The sequence below is a fragment of the Papilio polytes genome, unplaced genomic scaffold (genome assembly GCF_000836215.1).
Source record: "Papilio polytes unplaced genomic scaffold, Ppol_1.0 DF822845.1, whole genome shotgun sequence".
Lineage (NCBI taxonomy): Eukaryota > Metazoa > Arthropoda > Insecta > Lepidoptera > Papilionidae > Papilio > Papilio polytes.
This window is the reverse complement of record NW_013526359.1, coordinates 5897495-5924752: the sequence shown is the minus strand read 5'-3', so window position 1 is coordinate 5924752 and position 27258 is coordinate 5897495. Positions and strand designations below refer to the sequence as shown.

The window sequence follows — 27258 nt, the reverse complement described above, 5'->3', positions numbered from 1 at the left end:
AACTTAACTAAGTATGCAGGAAGAACCTCGTAAATTACAGACATTTGTCGTCTTCTAAACAATTTATAAAAAAATAAAATAATAATTTTTACCCACACATAATAATAAAAACACTCACAGAACAATTACGATGTTATAACTTTCATCTCACTTATTAGACAGCACTTAAAATTTTTCATTAGACATGATTCTCTATTCAGACGGCAGATAAAGCGTCGAAATTAATATTTCTGAATGCGGCACCGCTCAAGTGTCGGCCACGAATTTGCACCCGCAATAGATTCCAATGGAATATTGGAATTCTTCGTAGCACGGAAAAAGTTAGGGAAGGTATTCAATGTTGCTTGGACCTTGGTTATCGGTACTGCAGTTTTTTTCAGACTTATTGATACAGAAGATAAGCCTAAACTATTATTAACACTATATATCAATACTATTATTATAAAGAGGAAAGATTTGTATTTTTGTATGTATTGAAATACCTCAAAAACTACTGGGCCGATCTCTAAAATTTTTCACTAATAAATAGCTACGTTATGACTAACATAGGCTATAATCATTACAGTTCATTTCGGCGCAGACGAAGACGCGAGCAACAACTAGTACACTATAAACTGCATTCGCTAAAACGATTTCAAAATGTTACTTGAAAAACACATTTTTTAAAGTTTTTTTTATTGTTAAAGGTTTTAAATAACAAATGATAAAAACAAAAAAATACCTACCTACTAACAGTTAAAATCGTGCGTATGTAACTGTACAGATGTTGGCAAAAATTTAACTATGCAGTTGAAGTAAACCAGAAGATAATGTTGTCATATGTGTCAGGCTTTTCAAATATCTATAATGATAACATGGACAAAGTCCCAGGCAACAGCTAGTATTATAATAATATTATAAGACCTTATGATAATTATTTTCGGGTTTATTGCACCACGAAGGTTATATTCTAAGAATTTGAAGCTTTTGTTTTAAAATTTAATTTTGTTTTTTTAATTTGTTAAAGTATACTTTCAAAAAGCAGTTGAAACATAATTATATTTGATGTATGGAATAATAATTACTTAGTTTCCACGAAAAACGTTGCATGCCTAACTTGCTAGAGTTCAAAGCAAATTAAGTTTTTATTTTATAAAATGTTTGCACCTTTTAATTACAATTTTTTTAATTTAGCTTTCGCCCGTGACTCCGTTTGCGTAGAATTAAAAAAAAACAAAATAAATAGAATTCTATGTGTTCTTCCACACTATGTCCTATATCTATGCCATATTTCTTCGAGATCCAATCAGCCGTTTAGACTACAAACTCTAACAAACATCCATCCATCCATCGAAACTTTCGCATTTATAATATTAGTAAGATTCTTCAATCAAAATTTTCATATAGCTAAACACATATATAAATAGAAATAATGTTGTTAAAACTATCTCTGCCCACCCTTCTTTGTTGCTGGCATATACCTTTTGACATTTCACAGGACCATAAATTTCAATAATGAGCCACCAAATTTGACTGGTTATAAATCTTTATAATAAATTAGTTATTCAAGAAAAAGACATTGAAAATGTCCCTTAAGGTGACCTTGTCCTTGGAAAGTTTGCCAATTTTTACATTAAATAAAGAAATAAAAATAGACTAAATACAATCGTAGAATCAAGGCAATGTCAATAAATATTAAAAATAATTTCACATTTTCAAGAAATGTCGACTTTATCCAATTTTCAACGTAATTTGCGATTCTCTGTAAATAAGGCAATAGTGTCACCAACATTTTAATAAAAGGGGACATTTCATGTAAAGTTCTTGTTTGAATTTAATAATTTATTGATTGAAAAAAAAAAGCACATAATTATTTGTAATATTACGGTGAAACGGATACGAAATTAAAAGTAGAAATCATAAGTATGTTAAAACAAAATTAAAAGATATTTGGTGGCATTTGAAAATCTCTTACAAGATTGCATAATCTTAAAATTGTATTATTACGAAGATTAAGCCTGTTGTTAAAATGTAAAACAATCGGGTCTTTCCAATATAGTCTTTTACCATGGTCACCCTAAATTCATATTTGTATGGAATTCTTTGAACTCATGCAGCCAACCGCTCTGTGGCACTCGAAATAAACGATCTTAAAACCCCGATTCCACCAAGCAAATAGCCGAGGGAGTCTGGAAGTGTAGCCGGTCTATTTGAAATTGTACATTACTTTGCTCATAGAAATAGACGTTAGTACCGTCACGTCACGTGCAACCAGTCTCGCGGCTAATCGTGCTAGTGGAAATACGGTCTAACATTTTGCTGTGCACATTTATTTTCGTTTGGAAATAGTCCTCGCAGGACTAAATATGTGGTCCCAATTAACCGTCTCTAAGTAGTCAATTAATGTATGTCGAGGAGTTACTTTGTCTTTCAACAAATACTAAATGAGATATTCTGAAGCTGTTTTCGTTGTACTAAATCTACTTTATACCGACATATGTCAGACTTATAAATGTATTATCCGAAAATCTCTATCTCTGCCTACACTTGTGGTTCACGGTCGTGACTAAATTCTCTAATTATCACATCAAGTTTAATAAAATTAATTTGAACAATTGTAATAGATGAAATTTTGTTAATTAAAACAAAGTCTGTTTACTACTCAACGATGTATTCACGCTATGGAATATACCTAGCATTTAATATACAATGCCGTAAACATTTCCGCATGTGTATATAGCGGCATCTACGTAAATAACTACTTAGTGACAAGTTTATTTGTCTTATATTAAAAGTTCATTGCTTTTATCTCGAAGCATTGTGAAGTAAATTTAATATTAAATTATATTTAACAAGTATAACCGCCGCCTGCGAAACGTGTTTCAATGAGAAAAAAACGTATTTTATATGGATAATAGAACGTAAAAGATGCGGTGACGTATTTTTATACCCAATGCCCGTGGCAATGACCGCCGCTGACTTGTCGGTTCACGGCCGTTTACAAAGAAACGACGCCTCACTCGAATAATATCCTTGTCCAAATCTTCCATTACAAGTGTACTATAAAGCACAGTTTACCTTTTATATTTGATAAATACAATCTCCTCATTCACCCTGTATTTGAAAATAAATAAAATTGTATACGGGGCGCAGGGTACACCCCTACAAGTATGGAACACGCACACTTGTGAACGCCGGGGCGGACGAGAGGGCGCTACACTCGCGCCAGTCTCGCGCGGAACGCTGTCGAGGACGGACGCTTGCCGCGCTTTGTAATGCGATCGGACAATATAAACTAGTTTTACTTCGAAATATCTAGTGCGTTATTTTTTCAAATTCACGTGCGTTTGTGGACAACAATAGTGATTGTAACATTCGGTGCGTATCAGTTATTGTGTTATAGCACTATTCGTGTTGTTTACGATCGTTTAATATTGTTTTCGGTTTTCCTTTTTTTGTACACTTCCCTTCGTCCTGGGTATAAATACGTTGGGATAGTTGACGCGTCTTATGATTCACAGGGCGGTACATTAATAAAGGTTCGTTTCTATTTTCAGATTAACCGTACGGTTTGATCGGGAGCCGTTGACTTTACTAAAACAAAGCCATAGTTTGAGGTGAACGTGCTTCATTAAATCGTAAATCACAGGTACGTATTTAAATTTGAAGTCTTGCAAACCGTCATCTGATTGTAATTTTTTTGTCCGTTTGACCGCGTGCGTATACAGAAAATGTAAGATTTGTGTTCGTTTATTGTGTATTTTCCCTGTTTTGTGACCGGCGACCATCCTTTCCATTTTATTAGGTCTATACTTTTTCGATTTGCTAACATCTTACGTAAGCCTGTTCGTTTTTTGTAATTGATAATTAGGTCGTGTATAAAAGATTGAATCGGAGTATGTATTATGCTACAAGCATGCTTTATATAATTTTGTAACCTTTTGTTTGACATTTGATCAGGCCTTCGTCTGACTTATTGTATTACCTGTTGCTTGAACGCGTGTCCGTACGCTTCGATTCTTTGTTCGTGTGTGCAATTCTTATTCAATAAACACATCAAAGTAATCATTTTATTACAATGCATGCAGTATTTTATGAAATGTAAACATTGATCAAAATGTTACTCACTTTCCTTTGTTACAATTATGTAATTTTTCGTTTGACGTTTCCGTTTAATGTTAAAATTGACGGTTGTCCCTTTAAATTTTATTCTAATTATTATGAAAATAATTGATTGATAGTTTCTTCTTTGGATTTGATAGTATAAAAATATTATAGTGATGTATTACATAAGTGAAGTTTGTTTTGTTCTCTAGTTAAGTTGTGGGTAGTTATGTGGAAATAGGTATTTCGTTTATAATGAAATATTTAGTAATACAGTTTACTTTATCGCCTGTCCTTTCGAAATCTAGATAAATATGTGTCATAGCGATAAGGAATTGTAATGCAAGTTAAATGTAATTGCATAGATTCGGTAATAACAAGTTTTGGACTGGTTTGGTAGTGATTTTAAACAGTCCTGACATCAAATTGTTTGTGGAAATTGTAAAATGAAATTAACGTTTGCTTTGTTATTTTGGATAATATCAAAATTTGATATAAACAATAATATTTGTTATTTTGGATATTAAAATTTTATAAAAATGATAATAATTACTAAAAAAAATGCGACCATAGATTAAAAAAATCAAAAATATATCGTAGAAAGTACAGAGGGTAGAAAATGTTTATAAGGATTTTAATTATGTCCAGTTAACACGATGAATTGGGCTTGATAAGTTATTAGTTAGAAGGAAGGGGGGAGGGGTTAAGCCGGAAATCAATTCCGGTCACGTTGTTACCGATCTTAGAGGATACTAGTTTCGTTGTTAAGTTAACAAGTCGCAAGTTTTTATAAAGCTGAACGATAACTTGCCTTGAGGAAATAAAAATAATACGATAGTATAAAAATATTTTAGTTATCTTCCGGGTTTTAAAACATGTAAGTTGGTGATAGGTGGTGGTAAAAATAATTCAAGAACTCAACACTTTCGAATAAAGAAAATTAATTAAAAATTCAGTGTCTTATAGCCAAGCAAACACGTTTAATGTAAAAGCAAAATTAATTATGCAAATGAAACCTTCATAACTAATAGTTTGACCTAACACCGACAAACTGAAATTGCCCTAAGGCAAATATAGAGAGATATGTAATTCAATTCCGTGTCGGAGCAATATGCAAATATTGACGCTATCGTCTTAATTCCTGTAATAAACCCACTAATTTGCATATTATACGTTTGAGATTACATTCCGTATTCCAATAAGAAAAGTCTATTATAGCTCAGTGACCGGACGACTTCATCTCACATGTCTTTGTCTTTGACAAATTTGTCTCTGGGAGACTATAGATTAAAGAGTTTTTAAACAATATGTTCAATCTATGCTTCATTCAACCTATTATTTCGGTTAACTTTTTTTTACCTTGCGTTTTATCTTTATTTTTATCTTACCTTAATAAAAAAATTACCTTGTTACTATGCACTGACATATTAAGTGTTTTTTTAAACACAACATCAATCACATATTTCTAGAAGTAAAAGTTTAGTTATTAAGACGTTAAAGTATATTTAGTATTGGTTCGATGGTAACATATTTCGCGGTCGGTAATGGGAAAACAAATTAGTTATATTTAATATTCTAGGAAACGTCTGTGTACGTGAGGCAGCGCTCGTATTAACTTTAATACAAACAAATCGGAATTATAAAGACCGCCAGATGTTAGAGAACGAATCATTTGGCGCCAAAACTGTATTTATATTTCCTTAATTGTAAACAGCCAGTAAAAAACCCTATAGGTTTTTTTTTCTTTTTTATTGGTGTTTAAAGGAAAACTTAACTAACAGTACTTTTTTACATAAAGGGACATGTGAGTAATCGTGTTTTGCGTAAAAGCGTTAGTTCCGATTTTTATGTTTTTAATTTTTTTGTTTCACAATCTGTTAAAAATAACTATAGAGTATAGAGCTATTGAGCACAGTAAGGTCAAAACCATAAATGACGTAATTAAAACATACATTTCCTATTAAACTATAATTAGCATAGCGGATGTTAAAACATAAAAGAGTACAAAAAACATACACGCTAGACTAGACAAAAGAACATAACATATTTTTATGTTAAGTGCCGTTCAACTCTGAGCCAACTGGGGCGCTGGTTTTTAATTGGACCGCTTTATGTAATAGATATAATATAATAAAGAAAATACAATGCGTTATATTTAGCACTACCTATTGCCCGCGACTTCGTCCACGCAATATTAAGAGAAAAAAGTAGCCTATAATGTGCCTGTCTGTCCTTTCAGTGATAGTACGGTTGAAATCGGCCCAGTCGTTTCGGAGATTATCCAGAACAAACGCATCTTCCGGGCAGACAGACAGACAGACAAAAAAATTAAATGCGAATTCCGTTTTAAGCAACGCAAATACATCATCTTCCCGAAATCTGGTATTTTTCTTTCGATATTACAAACAGACATTCTAATTTTATTAAATGTATAGAAACGGAAATAATGACTGCTTTCCTAAGCGCTGTGAAGGTCTGTACAACGAACTAAGAATGTTTTTGTTATTATTTGATGATTGTAATGAAATAACTTTAAGAAGTGTCTGTCGGGGGTTAAGAACATATTTTTAGATTTTTCTGTTGTATACGTATATCAAACCGTAACCATGGTGACGGCTTTTTAGCCTAACCACGATCAAAATAACAATGTTTATCATACTATTTATACTCGTTTTCCGGGAATTGACACTTGGCATCCATTTTTAGATCACACGTGTGGCAGATATTGTGTTGATGAACATTGATTTTCCTGCTTTTTTATATCTCAAACTATATCTTTTTCTTAGATACCTTTTTTGCTAGCAACTAAGTCTTTATATTAAGCTAACACTAAACTAGTAATGCTGGGTTTCTGCAGTTTCGCGTCTGCCCGCGTGAAATTAAAATTAATACAAAATATAGCCTATGTTACTCACAGATAAATTACCTTTCTATTGGTGAAAGAATTTATAAAATCGGCCCAGTAGTTATTACGTGAATCGAATACATACAACAATACAAATTATTCATTCATATGTGTTAGGTTGAACTAAGTTTTAAAGGACAAATACTCAAGTTACGCAGTTCGGAAACATATTTCATAAACATATGGAACTAATGACATTAACGAATAGTTAAAAATAGCTGAGAAACTGGCCATAAGTCATATATTTTGTCTAACAAAAGCTATCTATAAAAAAGGAAACCGTTTTATGCGGTGATTTTTTTTTTCAAATGAAGTTAAATTCTACAGACGAGTAACAAAGCGTTAACCATTTTTCAGTTTTGACTGTTAATTACTTTCTTTGCTATATTTGCAATACAAAAGATACTTTGAATGTTACCAGGCCGGTATCAAAGCCGATTGGCGAATGCCGAACGGCAAAAAAACAAGTTGCCTCGTCAAAGGCACGGGGATACGCAAAGAGGATTCCAGGTTTCGTTAGACCGATTTGATCGAGGTCCGCTTTAGGAATTTATATTTCGATTTCATATGACTTCCGTAACTTTTACGTAGATAAAAAATGTATATATTGATTTTTTTAATCATATCAGATTAATATTATAAATGCAAAAGTTTTAATTAAGATGAATGGATGTATGAAACTTGGTATTTTTAAACAATTTATTTAAGTAATACCATCGTTTTAAACTCGGAGCAACACCTCTCTTCAGGACTCAGGATCGCGCGCGAATATCAATCCTCCTAATGACATTGACAGCTGTCAGTTAGAGATGTGACGTTTATGCCAGTAATCTAGTGTTGCGCCAATTCTATATCGCGGTACTAATTTTCTTCTTAATAGATTGAATGTAGAACAGTGTCTAGAAGAACATATAGGGTACTTCATATATTTTTTAATTCTCTGCAAATATAGTAGCTGGCAAAAGAAATAAGGGATGGCCTAAATGACATAAAATTATGGCCCATCTGGGTGGTCTTATGTGTTGTTTAATCTGTGGTTTCCATTGCCAAAACATTTGCCCATCGGTGATCAGATGGGCGGATGTTGTTGATATAAAAGTTAGTTTACATGAACATGGGTTATAAATACTCCTATGTGACTATCTTTTTCGATTCAAATGCTTCGACTATAAATCTATCAACAAATTTATAACACACAACGATAAAAGCACGAAAGTATCGACTAGCTTTGATAACGTTCTGCCAAAGAAATATAGACTCTATTGTGATGCGGTAAGGTTTAATTTAAGTTGGTATTCTGTCTATTTAACTGACCTTAGCCAACGATATTGTGAACAACCTTTTGTCCACGGCTTTGCTCGCGGCGAATATTTTTAATTAAAGTTTCTCTTACAGTTCGAGTTCTTCTTAGAAATACGTTTCTTAAAGAAGATCTGTTAAAAACGCGTAATCATTTTAGTATTAACGTGAAATTCATTTCATTTTTATTTTAATAAAACGAAATTAAGTAATAGTTAGCTTTTTCTCCTAAGATATTTTTTACTCTAATTATGTCAAATCTTGTAAAGATTTTTAAAATTTTTCAAAGGAACTTAATTAACTCTGTTTTGTCAAGCAATATTTTAAACATTGCAATAAAAATTCATTACACATTATCGCTTTTCAGAACGAATTTCAAATTACATTAAACCAAAAAAAAAGTCATTTTTGAATTTCGAACGCAATTCTCGAAAGCGTTCTTATTTTAAAACGAACGCGTTACATGTGACGGTTAGACCACATTCTCGGACTTTCAACAAAAGGCCCGGGAACGTTCGGTACAATTAAGTGCAATCATTCAATTACGCCTGGTAGGGTGGACGGCTACTTACATCGGCGTTACCATGACGACCGTCAAAACAGAAAAGAAATATAATTTTGTCGACCAGTTGAATAAACCTTAATTGTAGCCGTTATATGTTAAAGGGTATGCTATGTTTAGAATCGCTGATTCTTTGACCGATTGGTACAGTTACGAAGAAAATGACAATTCCGTATTTTGAGACTTAGACAAGTATGTCAGTACGTAGCGAAATAGCTGATTAATTTATGCATGGTTTAAAAATGTTACAACGTCTTTTGAATTAAAAATAATCCAAAACACAATCGAAGACAGACTAACTGCTGCACTCAGTCTTTAATTGGGAGATCCTCACCATAGTGACACCCACAGTAGACTTAAGTGACATTACTTAAAGACTGCTGACGTCTCTGAGTGGCAGAATGCTTTCGTCATTAAATGCCATTTATCTAGATTATCAATAGATAGTAGATATTTAAGTAATATTGATAAGCTTCCTATTATTTATTCTGTCTGGATAAAGTCCAATTGGCGTTACAAAAACCACTTAAAATGACCGACGACACTGCAAATATCCCGGCTATCGTTTGTCAAGCAGTTAATTCTATACGGACGGAGAGACCGATTCATTAATCTTGTTAGTTAACTGCAATACGCTCAGTTACGAATGGACGGGTATCGTCTCCAAGCGAAGGAAATAAATTCTGTAGGGAGAAAGGGGTATTGCATATCCGAATTTGATAAAGCCACACTATGAAATGAACTACGTCACGTTCTGTGGTTTAATAGACAACAATTCGTTACTGTAGATTTTTCAAACTCTACTATAGATAGGTTCCCATTGAAGGCCTTTCCTACCGCAAGTCAAGGGTGACTAGACCTTAGTCAAGTCTCGATTGTAGTAAGTTTAAAAAGAACTTGGGTTTGACTGTGTCGCAATTAAATACATGGAACTAATATTCACATAATGGAAGCCGACATTTGAAATATGTCGCATGTTCCACTAGCATGTTTTGTAGCCTTGCGCTGTTAGACTAAGTGGAAATAGGCTTTAAGATTCTTAGATTCTCTTTATACTGTAACACCCTGTAACGTTTTAAGACGTAATCCTATAACTTCTGCTCACATAACTTAAGCAACCGACCGTGTAAACTTGTAACAAGCTTATCATTTACCCGACATGGGAATGTTGCCCGCTTCTGAATGATGCAGCACTTTTTATCCCAACCTTCCCCCATTTTGATCAACAGCCAGTCTAAATAGACCTTTGTCTTCAATTTAATCTATGATACAGAGTCGTAAATGCCGTTTGTCAGTTGTTAAAAAAGAATTCACAAACTGACGTGTTACTTTGTAAATGTGACACTTTGGTTGTTTTCTGTATAGCCAATAAAATATCGCGGACAGACTGAATTCGTTCGATTTGCAATTTGCCCGGTCTTTATGATTTGTCTAGGCAAATTACAAATAGTCGTTCAAGATAGGTGATATATACTTGTTGACTTCCGAAGAATAAAAGTGTAAGTTCAATTTATACTGGTCGTTAAATTCTCATAGACCCTTTTTTCTTTGTTCACAAAGCGTATCGCCACGCAAGTGTGTTCTCAGGCTCATGCCTCGTTCACTCCGATTTAGTACTCGACGGTTGACTCACTCGACTAATGTTAGTTTAGTTAGTCATCGTGTCTTTGTCAGACGAGTCGATGATTACAAAGACATCTCGACCGGTAAATCTGTGTAAACCCTCGTGTGATTTGTTTTGTGTTATTTGTTAGCAAGATAAAAATCTTTGGAATGTTTTCAAAATACTTAATTGTTTATTGCTTTTAAATATAGATTATTAGATAATTACTTCGGATTTATTCACAAATCAACTTTAAACTGACTTCTAATATAACCGTCGTTTCATGTTTCGTTTCAAAAATTTGAATTACATCGAATCTGATTAAAAAAATATCAACAAATCACTGTTTATGTTTGTTATTCCAAGCATTCTAATTTTAACCGTAGACAAATAACACATTGCTAATTTTACAATAACATTTATAACACATTTTCAAACGAAAGTACTTAAAATTATTTTTAAAACCGGTCTGTGTTATTTAAAAAACATCTTAGAATATCGATTCGTTAGCATGAATGAACTGTTGCTTTTATTACGCTATGTGCGTAGAAAATACTGGCAACCTTGCCAAAAATCTGTAATTTTTTACTTGGCAACACTTTAGAATATTCCATTCTTGTAAACATGTTACTTTTTAAAGCTGGAAATGTTTTAGTTGCTGTTTTATATTGCAGAAAATAAGTAATCTAAGCTAGAGCTTAGAGTTATAGGTTATAATCGTTCTAATACGTCTTTGTCTCGCGTAGCAACTATAAAAACAACAATTTATTGTTATACCTTATCGTATCTTCAATGAGCAACACTGCACAGCAACTACTAGTGCTAAGAATCTATACTATTATAATAAAGCGTAAACACACACTTCTTTTTTGCCTAAGATGTCAGGAATTACAACATATTTTTAAATAATTCTTTTTTTAATAAAAAGCCCTACACTTACGTCACGCTTTAGGTTAGATATTTTCACGCCATTAAACTAAGGGGGAAAATATTTTGAATACAAACCCTAATATGGGAAAGAGACCATAAGTTGCTGCCAACATCAAGGAAGCAAGGCTGCTATGCTTTGTCATAATGTCATGTCATTTAGACACTTGCAATTAAGAATTTTACAAATGTAAAGAATATAATAAAGTTTTTATAATTTCATCCGGACGAAGCCGCATGGGAACAGCTAGTACTTAATACGGTTTTAAGAATTCAAAGGCCAATTTCAACATTAAAAATAAATTTTGTATGACGAAACATTCGCGTTATTTAAATTTACTTCTCCACACGCTCTGTCAAGGTCACATCGAAGTTATTTATTAATTATTGACCTACATATTTATGCAATTTTTATAACACGTCATTTTGTAAGGTCAGCGCAATGTCGAATGGTTGATACAAAGAAATCTATTGTAACATAAACGGAACACCGCAATGAGAAATATTTTCTATACGCGAACTACCTTCACTAATAACCTTGGATGTTTGTTTCCTAGTTTTATTCCGCACACATTCTATATCCTTAGTAGGGTCATATCTTCTGTATGCCACGTATGACTCCATCATCTAATAGATGTAATATTGATTTTAGTCTATGAGATTTGGATTAATTTGCAACCAAATATGTTCATTTTTACTGCACCAAATCTATATTTCTATACTATTGTACTTGTGTGTAACTTATAAATTTAAAAACTATTAAACTGATTTTAAAAATCCTTTTTCCGTTACAAAGCTACCTTATCACTGAACTAGCTGTTCCCGTGCGTCTTCATCCGCAAGAAAAGAATCTTGTTTCCTTGATGTTGGCAGCAACTTATGGTCTCTTTCCCACGTTAGGGTTTTTATCCAAAATATTTACCCCCTAAGTTTATTGGCGTGGAAATATATAGCGTAAAGCGTGACGTAAATGTAGGGTTTTTTTTTAATTAAAAAAAGAGTTATTCGAAAATCTGATGTGATTGCTGATCTTAGGCAACAAAGAAGTGTGTGTTTACGCTTTATTATAATAGTATAGATAACATAGACTCTATTTTACATTAATTGGAAGGGTATGGACATGACAGAAAAGATATGAGACGTATATTCTTTGCCACGCAGAATCTGGGCAGATTGTTAGTAGTAAATACGAGAATAACACTTGTAAGATATTCAAACTGAAATTACAAATGTATGAATATTAAAAATGTATGTAATATCTAAACAGGTTTTCAACCAAAAATCAACATAAACTTAGTTTTCCGCAGTTAAAAAATACCAGAGAGAGATGGCAATATGTTTTTATGTTAGTGTTGTGAAGAGTTACGTTAAAAACAATCAAATGCGTATAATTAGCATTTTATCTGAATCTGTATATCTATATATCTATACATATAATAAAATTGGAGTGTCTGTAATATCAAAAGAAAATATCCAGATTTCGGGAAGATGAATTTGTGTTGCTGATAACGAAAATCGTATTTAAAATTTATTTGTCTGTCTGTCTGCAAGTTGCGTTTGTTCCGGGTAATCTCCGAAACGGCTGGGCCGATTTCGACTGGACTTTCACTGAAGGGTAGCTGACATAGACGGGCATATTATAGCCTACTTTTTTATCTTAATATTTCGCAAAGTCGCGGGCAACAGCTAGTGCTTAATACGTTTGAACTAGACTAGACATCGCAAATGATTCGCGTTTAGTTGAGTAATGTGTACACGCAGTCCGAAGTTGGACATTGTTAATTATAGGGCTGTCAACACTTTGGAATTGTTTTAAAATATTTGTATTAAATACGTGACTTTGGTAAGGTTGGAATTGAATATAGTATTATTAGGTACCAAGTTCTTATTATAGAAATGTCTTAATTAAACTTATAAATACTAGGGACGCCCCTGTCTGCGCTAGTAATAGAATAAAAGGGTTATGTTTTACTTGTAAGTATATTGTTATTTGTATTGTTTTGTATGTATGTCTATTATTATTAGTGTCATTCGATTTGTAATGCCCCCGAAGTGTCATACACAGGTTGTGTTTTTTTTTGTTCAATTTCAATTTATTTAGTATTTTTTAAAGATTTTTATAAGACGTTTATTTTCAAAACGCTAAACTGCTGATTTGCATTATCTACAAAGATAAATGTTTTACTTTAAACTTACTTTACTTAAAGCAATCGTATAACTGTTGTGCGATTGTCTATTGTTTTTCAGCCAATTCAACTGTTTAGTTCCACAACTTAAAATGTAGTATACGCACCTCGATATAAGCTCATAGGAATCAAAGAGCCACTGAACAATTGTGCGATAGTTTAGTCAAAGGTGTGCGCGTGCTCTTAGTGCATTTTGAAATTGACAAACTGTCGTTGACAGTTGGTATGTCATAGACGTTCAGTGAGTCACGTTTTTCTGTGACGACAACGTCCCGTCGCCGCGCGGCCGTGACATTTGTCGGCTGACCGATTGCACGGCCTTCGTTCGCGGTCGTCAACTCCGATCATACTGGTACACTACCACGTCGGAATATGACTGTCCCTTTCGCACGAACTCGAATACTTAAGACTTTGAAACGCTGTCCCTCTCGCACATTTCTGTTGCTATGCTACAGATGTAAGAGAATTTTTGACATTTTATTTTTTTAAGTGTGCAAAAGTTTTCAGAATAGAGATCAAGTTAAATTAATTCGATTTAAATAATTTTTAAGAAAAAACAACAGTTTCACTGTGTTATTGCCATAAAGAAAGATTTTCCTATTTCAGGTCTGGCTGTACGAGTTAAATATAATCTTTAATTAAGTGTTCTTTTAGTTAAACTACTAAACCGCTCAACCTTGTCAACCCTACAAAAAGTTAAAGGCCCTCCCACAAAGTGCACTAACTATAAAACCAATTACATGGTTCAATAAACAATTGATTACCGCATTACCGAATGCATCTTACAAAGCGTATTCAAGTAATTAAGGGGCCGCTAAAGTTTAACTGTTCAGTTAAAACTGAAGTTGTGTGTCAGCTTTAGAGAGAGAGAGAGAGAGTGTTATAGTATTATAGTTTAACTTCACGTGGAATTAAAAAAAAACAATAATATAAATAGCCTATGTGTTCTTCTAGACTATCCTCTACATCTGTGCCAAATTTCATCGAGATCCGAACAATTGAGGCTACAAACTCTAACAAATATTCATCTATCTAAACTTTCGCATTTATCATATTTATAAGATTATTAAATAAATCCAACATCTTAAATCAAATCAAATTGTTTTTATAATGTTATATTATCAATTTGCTTTTAACCTTGCAAAGAGAACGTCATTGACATTGGCGGGAATTCAACGAGGAAAACGGAAGTCAAACGCGACGCTAACCGGCTGGAAAAAAGTAAAACATATAGTGCTTGTTATTAGTAATCGCGGTTAGAATTACATTGAAATGTTTCTTGTTAACGATAGAAATGTAACTAAAAATATTAAGTGCAAAATCTGAGAAACGTATTATTCCAAATTAAATTACGTCTGTTCCAAAATTCATTCAGTATGAAGTTGTGTTACCTAATATGTAATCTATACTAATATTATAAAGAGGAAAGATTTGTATTTTTGTATGTATTGAAATAATTAAAAAAACTACTGGGACGATGTCAACAATTTCACCATGAAAAAGCTACGGTATCAGTAAGTGACGTAGTTTTATTTTATTTTTTGTTTCGCGCGGGCTAAGTCGCGAGCAACAGCTAGTATATAATATTTGTTTGGTTCATTCGAATATTAAAGCTAGTAAAATGCTCTATGTTTTGCTTTAAGCGTTTTCTCTTACCCAGTACTCGTATTGTGATATTTCAAACCATAAAATGAAATAATATCTTTGGATCGTAGCTCGTTTATGACTGTCAAAATCGTATTTCTAATAATAAAATGTCTCAATTTAGGCGGCCAATGTTTTATCGCTACGTATAAAATGATATTAAACATTTTTATTTGTCCGTCCGTGTATCATTGCCGGGGGCGTCTTGTTCGACATTAGCTTGTATTTGAGACTTTTTTGTATTTCGTTCGTGTCGTTCGACATATGTTTTCGTGGAAATGTGGAACAACGTTGTAACCCGAAGGGCAGTAGATGCGGACACGTTTTTCTACACGTATTTTTTATTGTAGTTTTTTAATTATTTAAAAACTGCCATGTGCTGTGGAAGGAGATGTAATATGAAGATTTATTTATTAAATGTCATATAAGTTTTTCTAGTAATTTTAAACTTAAAATGTTCTTAATTAGGGTTATTACAGTGAACCAACAATGGTGTACTTAGGTTCAAATGAACTAACAATAACGAGTATTGCTCTAAAGCTGTTTATGTAAAAGCTGCCATACACGGACTGTTTCAAACCAGCTACAGACGCTCAGTTCTACTCTGGACAGTTCCACTCTTTATTTAAATCGGAACTTTATCGGGCTTTAAGTGGCTGGAGGTTTAGCGTTTGACTTCTAAATACAGGGAACCGTTTACATGCGTTCCTATAAATGCAGATACGCCGTCGTCTTGAAGTCCGTGTCTGGTAAGGTTAAAACCATAGACAATCTACGGTATCTATCTCTACGTGCATAGACTACAGATACACCGTCGTTTGTTTTATGATTAAAATGTTTCTAACGTCTTGATGCAGTCTCCACGTCCGGTTTACTACCGTCATACGCAAATTTGACCTTAAAACAGTTGGCATTAAGTCAGCTTTTTGCTTATCTGTGTAACTAATCAATATTTATCATTTGACATGAGGTATCAGATAATTAGAATAAACACAGGAACTACAATAAGATGTACTGATTGTATTAACGTCGATTCATTTTGTGTAAAATTTTCTTAAGTCAAGTTTGAACTTTTTATCTCTTATTAATATTTGTATAGATTTAAATTATTGTTTATAGTTTTTTGAGGTTTAAATATAATGTATATATTAGTGAGTGGTAAATATGTTAGAAATTTAACGCGCCACTGGTTTGGAAAGATACTCCAGTCTGTAAATCGGTGAGGTAGCTAGTGTGAACATAATGTGTACAAATATAAATGTTTATATATGTTAAGTTATATTCCGTGTTACCGTATATATTCGAACAGAAATCTCGGCATTTTCGGAGTTTGCGTTTTTACAGTAACACGTCGCATAGTTTTGATTCTTTTTAAGTCTGCTAAAATGTAATTTCAAAATAGGTAGAGAAATGTTTTGAAACCAAGACAAAAAAATGACCTTTTAAGACTCCTTTCTTTTAAGTCTTTAAAAAAATAAAGTGAGACAATATATCTATTAAAAAGTTTGTTATGACTCAATTTTCCGGTCTAAGAAATTTTGTACCCGGACTTTAGTCATAGGAAAATATAGAAATCGCTAGAAAACCTTAGTCATAACCAAATAAACGTAACACTGAATAGATAGAAGATGTGTATGGCTCACAAAGAAACTAAACTCATTACAAAGATTAACTAAAAATAACGGTATAACATACGGTATACCGTTATATACAATATTGTCATCTCTTTTATTAAATTTGAAAAAAAAAAACAATAATCTATCTATACTTCTATACTATTATAATAAAGCGTAAACACACACTACTTTGTGGCGTAGTATGTCAGCAATCATAGCATGTTTTTGAATATTTTTTTCTATGATAAAAAGATCTACACTAACGACAAGCTTTTGGCAATATATTTTTACGCTGTTAAACTTGGGTAATAAATAAATTGAAAATAAAAACCTTCATGTAAGAAAAGGACCATAAACTACAAGCTGCCAACATTAAGGAAGCAAGGTTGCCATGGTCTGTCATCATATCATGTCCATTTTGACATTTGCAATTGATAATTTGACATATATAAACAATAAAATAAAATTTTCTTAATTTCATGCGGACAAAGTCTCACGGGAACAGCTAGTGTTTAAGTAAAATATGAAGGCAGTGAGATTTCACGTTAATATAAATATCGGAAAAGATATTTTAAATGTGTTGCTAATTTGAATTGTGACAATGTTCCACTTATTTGGTTTTAAAAACAATACTGTATTTTTAAGTCCTACATTGCATAGAGTAGTAACAATTTCATAGTATTATCTTGATGTAATGTAAAGAACGAAGTAGTTTATCACCTTTATTTTCTAAACTGTGAAACTCTTTGTCTTGCTTGCAGACTTTACGCTCTACAAAGCGCAGTGTATGCCAAAAATTAAAATTATGCAAAGATATGGACAATTTAAACAGTATACAAAAACCTAACATGTTTCCTTCAAGATATTTGCATACAATGTTATTTTTTTTAATATCTGTTTTAGTGCAGTTAAGAGTTGTAATAAATTCGCAAAGAACCACAAAAATGTTTCAAATGTCTTACAAATGCGAAAGTTTAGATAGATGGATGTTTGTTAGAGTTTGTAGCCTAAAATGCTGAAAGGATCACAATGAATTTTGGCACAGATGTAGTGTAGTCTGTAAGAACACTAATGCTACTAATGTTTATTTTTAATTAATTCGATGCGGACGGATTCGTGGGCGAAACCTAATGAAGAGTAGACAAAAGAGAATTCTTATGACGTAAAAAGAAAATTTCTTGAAACATTCTGTATGTAAAATAGGTTTTGTTTTATCAATTTGTTAGTCGATTGCATCTCATTTCATGTGATCCATCGCTGCTTATAACTAGAGACAATAGGACCGCCATAATTTTTGCAACTTTAGAGATTTCCGAAAAAAAAAAAGTTAAGTAAGTTTACAACTGAATAAACTATTAGTAAATACTAAATGTAATAATGATAATTGACAGTATTTGCAATAAAACATCATGCGAAATATTACATTTGCATCTTCACTACATGTCGGTTGGCACGTATTGGTAGTAATTTCTCAACTCTAAATATAAAAACATACAAATATACAAACATCGATAAATGGATTGCTGTATATGAAGAGTGAATAATAGTAAATTTTGTTAGAATTGCTGTCATTGTTTACTATGTTTCTTGTATACTTTCCTTCTGGTCATGCACCTAGAATTGCAAAAAATGTAAATTGGTACCGAGTTTATAAAATGTCATTATTTGTCTTTCCGGAATATCCTAACATGAAGTTGGTGAATCTACACGGGCATGACATCGTTTAATAACATGACGTCGGATCGATGTGCCGCTGATCCTATTTATATGAGAAATTGAGTTCTTAAGCTCTCAGTTAACTTGCTGAACTCTGAAGCAACTTGTCTACTTGACGCCTGTCTAGAAGTGGGCTTAAACTCTGTATCTTTAGGACAAAATACATATGCTGTTTACATTTTAAAGTGTGACCTGAACTTAAATTTTGTATACTGTTTATCTTACTTATATTATAAATTCGAAAGTTTAGATGGATGGATGGATGTTTGTTAGAGTTTGTAGCCTGAATGGCTGAAAGGATCTCAATGAAATTTGGCATAGATGTAGGGGATAGTCTGGAAGAACACATGGGCTTCTCGCTTTTGTTTTTTTTTTATTTCCGCGCGGACGGAGTTGCGGGTGAAAGCTAGTTATTTATAAATTTTTACAGTCTTATGTTTTGAGTTCATACAATTAACATTATTAAAATATAGATAAATATGCAATCAATTGTTACCAACTTTACGTCCTAGTCTGTCCTAGTTAAACGTATAATTACACTGCTGTAACACTTGTTGACACATATTATTGTCTCTGTTTCTCCAAAGACATTGAGAGGGGAAAACAATATGTTATTTTACAAGTGTTTCGACTGTGAAAACCCACAGTGATGTAGACAATAAGAGTAAACTGGTACAATTACGTCGCATCTTGCGCAGCCGTATGCAGTTCGATGACCCTTCCATACAAATAAGTTATACAGGGTGTTTGTGTTTCGTTTATTACGCGTTTCCTCTGCAGTACCTCTTTGGGTCACTAACTTCGAATTATTTATATTTATTTCTTGGCTATTTTATAATACTTTTTAAATAAAAAAATGATCATCAGCGACCTCCATCTGTCAAAATCGCTTGAAAAATACAGATACTCAAAATTAAATTAATTATATGTAATAATTATTTGCTAGAAAATAGATGAAATTGAACGATTTTATGATTTAACTAAGCTTCCCATTGAATAATTTGTAACTTTTACACTGCTACTAACTGCATCAGTGTTAAGGTTATTTCACTTTTGACCTTAAGTGGGACGATTTAGAGATCATTATAGAATAACTTACAAATTGTCAGATTTCACTCAAAAAGATTGATAGGTCGTTCGTAGAATGCATTATTAACCCCAGCTCAGTTGTGTGAAAGAGCCAGCCATAGTTTTGTCTCTGTCTCACTTTACCTGTTCAAGCAGGTACCAACTGATGATTATTCATCTTTTGTTAAATCTATACTTACCTTTGCGTACGGTTTTACGTATTTTTTTTGTCTTGGTTTTAAAAATTTTATGGCATAATAAACTGTCTTATTATTTTACTATGAATATAAATATCTAACGATGTGTTTTTTTTTTAGGTAAGGTATCTTTTCCACTTGAATTTTAACTACTATGTGAGTATTTCCGAGTGGATTTAAAAGGCATTGTTGGATTTAATATCGAATGTCATAAAAAGGCGTGTTATGGCTTAAATATGCATTTTAGACAAATTAAACACGATTACCCATAAAGAATTTGCCGCAGATCTTGTAGCAATTATATCAAAGTCGTTGACCTGACATTAAAATAACAAGTTTTTCAAAAACAACTTTTATAATTAATTTTTTAAAAATCTGATTTTCGCAACTTCGAGATTCTTCCAATTGTTTTTTAAACTTTTACTACGAAGATCAAATAATTCAGATGTCAATAAAGGACTTTTTTATGTAGAACTAACTTTGTACCGCGACTCCGTCCGCCTGGAATAAAAAAAAATAGAGTAGCCTATGTGTTCATCTACGAATATCCTCTACATCTATGCTAAATTTCAGTGAGATCCGTTCAGCCGTTTGGATTACAAACTATTCATCCATCTAAACTTTCGCATTTATAATATTAGTAAGATTTAGTCGATTAGGGTTTCCCTTTCTTTTGAATTTGGAAACAAATGACGCCAGACTATTCGGAATTAAAAAATCTTATTGTTTTTTAAAACGCAATTATATATGGCGGTCAGTATTTTGTTTTTCCGGGTCACTCACCTTATGTTCTCATGGCGGTTGGCCGTTTGCAAAACAAATTTTAAATGTTGTTTTTTTTTTTCAAACTTATTTTATTCGCAACATACGCCACGCATATCGATCGCTTTAAAATTATTGTTTCAAGGTCACAACATTGGAGAGATGCAGAACGGATTAACATAATAAAATGGATCAAAATACTTTATAATTTCAAGTTTCCACTACTGACAAAAACCTGTAAGGAAACATATTTCAGTCTCAACTTTCGCAATGACAATAAGAGCGATGACAACATATTTCGTGTACTTTTGTAGTGGAAACAAACTTTAGAGTTACTAGTATTTAATTAGTCGCAACCTAGATCCTTGGCTATATCTTGGAAATGTATTCAAGTAGCTTGGATTTAATTCATCTTAATTGCGAAAGTTTGAATGATATACTGTCCCACACACACTTCTATGAGCTTCGTAACACTAATTAACAACAATTAAATGTGACTAAAGAGTAATTTCTGTCGTCAACTTGTACTGAATATTCCGATCAACAACAAATTGCAATTGCAATTGTATATTAAAACAAGTCTATGCATTTCACATTTAATTACAACCTAATTTTTATAAGTAAAGAAATCATTAATTTACCATCATTCTCATAGATAAAGCCTTACCTCACGATCAAGGAAAACCAAGGGAGTTAAGTATATCCCGTAAATAGTGATACCATATCCCCTCATTTCTAATTACAGACCTCACGTATGCCAGTGGAATAATATCCGAATTATCTGACGCATTAACACGTTACACGGCGGCAAACTTCTGTCAAATGTTTTATTCAACGAAATGTAACCCCCGCAAGAAGGTGTTTACTTTAAGAACTCGTAATTTCAACGTATAAATAATATTGTCGTCAATATATACGTATTTAGTTAATATGTAATATTTTATGCATAACTATAGTAATACTAGCAGGAACATTTACTACTAAGTACACGTATCCTGAACGAAATATGTAAGATATTTCTTGGTAAATTTTACAATCTCTCGTATTATAAATAAAACTATAGCAGCCCTTGTCCCTACGGAGGGACAGTATAGTTTATACTACTTCCATTTATCTCTAATAGCAGTCATATCTGAACTCAATCCCTTCTTAAGCATATCCTCATTCACACAATCCATAGTTTCTTCAGACTACCTCTAGCTTTGTAGCTATCCGCATTTAATAAAGTCAACGCGTAATGTAAATTTAGTTGCTTAGCTATTCCAGGTAAAATGCTATCAAATGCCATCTAGATTTGTTTAAAAGGTAGGTGTATCCATACATTCAAAGTCGCAAATGATTATGCCTTACGTTCAGGTAGACAAATGTGGTTATAGACGGATTATTCAAAGTTCAATCCACTTTCGTGGTACATGACTCACCCCGAAATCACCTCTACGGTTCAGGTAGCGAAACCATAAAAAGATACGAACACGATGCTAACAAGTTATTTACAAAATCGATTCACGAAATAATAATACGTGTGTAATAAAATTTCCGTTCACATATAACGATTGTTTTGAATTCAATACATGTCAAAGACCACCTTGAATCTATAACAAACTAGAGAATTTTAAAATTAATAAATTATTGTTATCTGTGATAACACTGGGTTTTACTCCCGAAATGCCTACACACTTGTTATCTGCCGAAAACTGCGGAACCCCACGCTTTTACACCTTCACAAATATTTTAGCCTTTTCTAATTTTGATTACCATCTAAATTTCAAATGAAGGATAATCTTATATTCTTTGCAATTATTTATGTAATTAATTATCAGATTGGTACCTCTATGTATTACTGTAACGTACAAAATACTATGTTAATAATCTTTAAAAATGTATTTACTTTATAAAACAAATTACGTGCTGAAGTTTTCGTATATTAACACTATGGTGTAATTGAACTTTATTTGAATTGTCCGTCTCACCTTGACAAATCTCTATTACGAAGAACGTGTTACGTAATTTAATATTATTCACTAGTAATTTAATTGCCCAATTATTAAAGGCCATTGTGCAATTTAAATAAAACGATACAAGAAACGTGCCCGTGAAACTATTATTACTAGTATTAATGTATTATTAGTCCTGCGACTTTTACAAAGCATACATCAGGCGTAAATTACACTAACAAATCTCTTTCAAATGTTATCGATAACGTTACTGCTTATCAAATTTTTCGTGGTAGGTCCCCTGTTGTTGCATTTTCTAGTCTCGTTTATATTTGTCAATATTTGTGAGAACTTTGTTTAGAAGGTGTATTTGAGAGAGCTAGTTATGCGATACCACAAATTACAAGGTATGTTATGAAGGAAGCCTTGCCACTTCGTAACGGTACCGAGGATGCTACCCAATTTATTCGTGCGGCAGGTGTTTCGAACAGTAAGCCTACACTCTCTATATTTATTGTTTCGCATTTAAGTGTGTTTTGCAAAAATCGATCTTATTTACCTCAAACTAATGTGTACTTAAACATTATGTATGGTAGTGTAAATCCATTTTGTCTCTGTTAATACTAACTTTTATATGTTTAAAGATCTTATGAATGCGAGGTTTTTTAAAGCTTTATTTGTGTTAAGCTCTTATGGACTTTTTTGTTAATAATGATGTCAAATGTAGCCTATCTTGTGTAGGAATAATGAAACATTTTAATTGTAAAAGAGTTTTTAGTTAGTAGAAAAATATCTCCTGATTAGAATGTTGAATTGTTCTATACTTCTATATATAAACTCCTATACAAATATTAAAAAGGGGAAACATCTACATTTTAGGGTTTCAGTACATACTGTCTGTCATAAATACATATTTAATTCAAGATTTAGATTAGAACAGATACCATTAGAAAGGTAATTTATCTGTGAGTAATAGGGGCTATATTTTTTAAATTACGCGGACGTAGTCGCGTGCAACAGCTAGATTATAAACACCAAGATTACGTTTTATAACAAAGTACATTACAGCTTACTTCACTATTATATTTCCCAGAAGAATACTATCAAATATGTCGGAAAAACTACCCTACTCGCCGTAAACACTTCTACGGCTGACCGATAGCAATAAATTTGAATTACCCTCAGGTGGGACTATATGGGATGTAACTAAGTACTGGAGGGCCCTTACATAACTTGACTAGGAGATAATGTTCGGCTTTTCTTATACCACCGAGAGATAGTATGTTGTTTAATGTGCACTATCTTTTTATTGTACTAATATATTTTCACTGACGTTACTTGTATTACATATGTAGTCACTGTTTTGACTGAGATGACAGTAACAATTTAAGTGTCAAGGCAATGGAATCCTACAATGTTTAAGTTAAGAAGTGGTTTCACTGCTCATAATGAAAGTCTAAACACTTTTATACCTTTTAATATTAGCGACTACGGAAGTCTGACCTTACATCGAATGTATAAATATATTATGTTATATTAAAATAGACTAACTCAATACGTTTCCAATAAAATATAAAATAAACATATAAATCTATCATCAATGTTTAGAATGTTCTTGGATAACATTCAAGATAATCATATTAATAATTATTAAGTGCAAATCTATTGGATAAAGCTTGGGATCTATCTTTATCTAAACCTTGGTGAGACAACCTTTGGTATTGGTTTAGGCAATAGTGTGAGTTAAACACAGCCAAAACAAATGACTGTTAAATGGGAATACGAGACGTCCGTATTAACCCTTTCACGCACAAGGGATCGATTATATTATCGATTATTCAATTATTATTGAATCGATATTTATTTTAATTGATGTCAAAATAAAACGTATGTCCAAGGCGGCAAATGTATAATGATTTAAAAACAAAGAACTGTAATACTTTATTGCGCCAAAATCAAATGTAAAAAATCGATATTTTGTCTCAGCCATCTTATGATCCTGAAAGGGTTAATTAGGGACAAAATAGGAACGTTATTTGAGAATTATGCATTTTTAATTTTCGTAAAACATCATATTAGAGAACAGAAGAGAAATTGGGACATTTGATACGACACGAAGACAAAAGAAATAGAGAAGACCAAGAATATCGATTTGTAAACTATCGTAAGCCACAATTTTGCAGTTTACACCTCATTTTGAATGAACGAATGAATGAATGGCTGAATGAATGAATGAATGAATATGTATTTATTGCCACAAAATAGAAATTACATAAAAGGACTTATTCTAAAGGGAACACAATCGTGGCAAAAGGTAGCCAGCTCAGCGTATGCAGGACGGACTAAGCCGTTCCTGCGCTGATTTTCAGCTGGCTCCTTCGCACTCAAGTAACATATAGCTTAATTATTTTATGTTTATTAAATCAACTTGACTAATTTTACATAAGAAAGAACCAATTTTGTTCCATGTTTTATAAAATAAAATAACTGTTATGTTTAACAGTATAAATTATAATTAAAAGACAAAGGGTCTTGTACATATTATCGTCTAATTCCGGCTTCCAATAAAACATTTGTTACCGGGTTCCAACCTGACCTTACTCTAAATAAGCTATCATGACAAATAACTACGAACGTGACTTAATTTGTTTCTACTTCTGTCTACCTAATTAGTATAATGACGTCAAGAGAATGCGACTATGACTTCCGAGTTAATGATTCACAATCGACAGATGGTCGTATCGGAAATAGTAACAATCGAGACATCTTGATAGTATTGAGTTATTTCTTAATTTACTACCGAATCGTTTAGACAAGAGGGTCGCGTTAGAACATGATTTTCTTATCGTCTACGGCTCCATATGACTAGTGAAGTGACTGGGAAGTCGATATCGATAATAAAATTAAAATACTTTTCAGCTAATTGAATTAAAAGTAACGAAAAACACATGCTGCTGATTTTTGAATAAATGTTAACACTTATGCTCGGTTGCTGAAGTTTCCATTCATGTTATTATTACCTATTGATCCATTAGTGTTAGATTTAAGGAAATTTTATTAGAGTAACACTCAAGTTACGTACATTGGAAACGCTTTCATGAAGCTATCGAACCAAAAACACAATTGGTTGAAAGTAACTGGGAAACCGGCCATTAGCTGATAATTTGGGAAATCCTAATCATTACAAACAAACATTACTTTTTAATTTTTTTTCTTAAACATATATTTCCGACATTCTCATTCAAGATTTACGAATGTCATAAAATATCTTGAACTACATAACATCTATATCAGTACATCTCTAGAATTGTTGCGTCTTGAATCGAGTTGCAACCTTTGTTTTTTATTCCACCATTAGCAGGTAACCAGTAGGCCGGGCTATGTTGCAAGATGCCGGGAAGCGTGACGTAGCAATAACTCCGCTATGCCTCTGAGAACGTCCCTAGGGCTTTGAATTTTTTTATAATATCGTGGTATAATGGAACTATAAACATGAAGAAATTAGTCGATGATTCTTTCTTGTTTTAGTGCGACCATGATTGTTTATTGTAAAGTGTTAATCCAATTAGTGAATTAGTTTTGGAATTCGAAACTATTTGGAACTTACAGTTCCAAAATACAATGTTAAATTAAATTATATTCAATATTCTATACTAATTGTAATGTTGATGTAGGGAAGTTAATTAGTAAAAGAAATTCAATTCTACGAGATATGTAACTCTATGTCATTTACAACCCACTTAAAATATTGATAACAAATAGCAAAATAATATCAAAGAGCTTCCATTGTTTAGACATGACAATAGGTTTTTATCAATCGGTATTTAAAAACTCCGTTGCGAATGTTCGAGATTCACAGGACAACGCGTTACTTTGTCTCCCAGAGCACTAAATATAATCACGGCTTGTTTACACAAACACAAGCCCTTAACACTCGACGGAAACTGCGGGGCTATTTCAGTTAGTTAAAATAAATTCACGGAGACGCGGGCCCGCTTTACTCTGCCTTCATATTTTATTACTTCTTCCGTTCCCCGGCGTCGGTTTCTTTTTGTATCGTCTTTGAGAGTTTATATTGTCGATTTTGCTTCTTATTGTCTTATATTTTAACAATGTTGTATTGGAAATTGCTATTATTGATAATTATCTTGAACATTATTTGTATTATCGAAATATGTTAAAAATTGCTTTTACATATGTTTGTAATAAAAATTTGCTTTATTTAAACATACTTAGTTACAAAATTAGAGTATTAAAAATATAAAATTGGTAAACATAAGTAGTCAAAATACATGTATAATTTTCCTTTTATAATTAAAATGGCAGCAAACTTAATAAGCATTAAATGGGTCTTCAATCTCCAGTTTCATTAAATATCCTAATTTACGTCGCCTATACGATATAATTAGGTATAAAGTGCTCCGTGGGGATTAACCGCACCACGGGTTCAACCCTTATAAATTCACCAAGAAAGGATTTGAATCACAATACGAAATGCTTGTTATGTCTCTCGAGTCTTTACCGTTGACATGGGGTTAGCGTTTGTTTTTACAAGAGCAATAATTATATCACTTTTTCACACTTTATTTAATCTTTGAATAATAAATATTATTTTTCCAAACGTCTCGAAGCCACAACTGTTAAATAATATGCCTAACCAAATATTTAGCGTGCGTTCGCACGGGCAGACTTTGTACGCCGCGGTAAAGTTCAAGGTCAGCAGACTTTTTACGCCCACGCGATAGGTGTTCGTACG

At 32.5% G+C, this 27258-nt stretch overlaps 1 long non-coding RNA gene across 1 annotated transcript in view; it reads left to right on the top strand.

Moving 5' to 3' along the window:
• The first annotated feature begins 3202 nt into the window (after positions 1 to 3202).
• The window catches only part of LOC106105617, a 78235-nt gene continuing 54179 nt past the window's right edge, over positions 3203 to 27258 (top strand). Inside the window, exons 1-2 of the long non-coding RNA XR_001225747.1 lie at positions 3203 to 3357; positions 3537 to 3628. This is a non-coding gene — a long non-coding RNA (uncharacterized LOC106105617). The remainder of the gene's footprint in view (positions 3358 to 3536; positions 3629 to 27258) is intronic.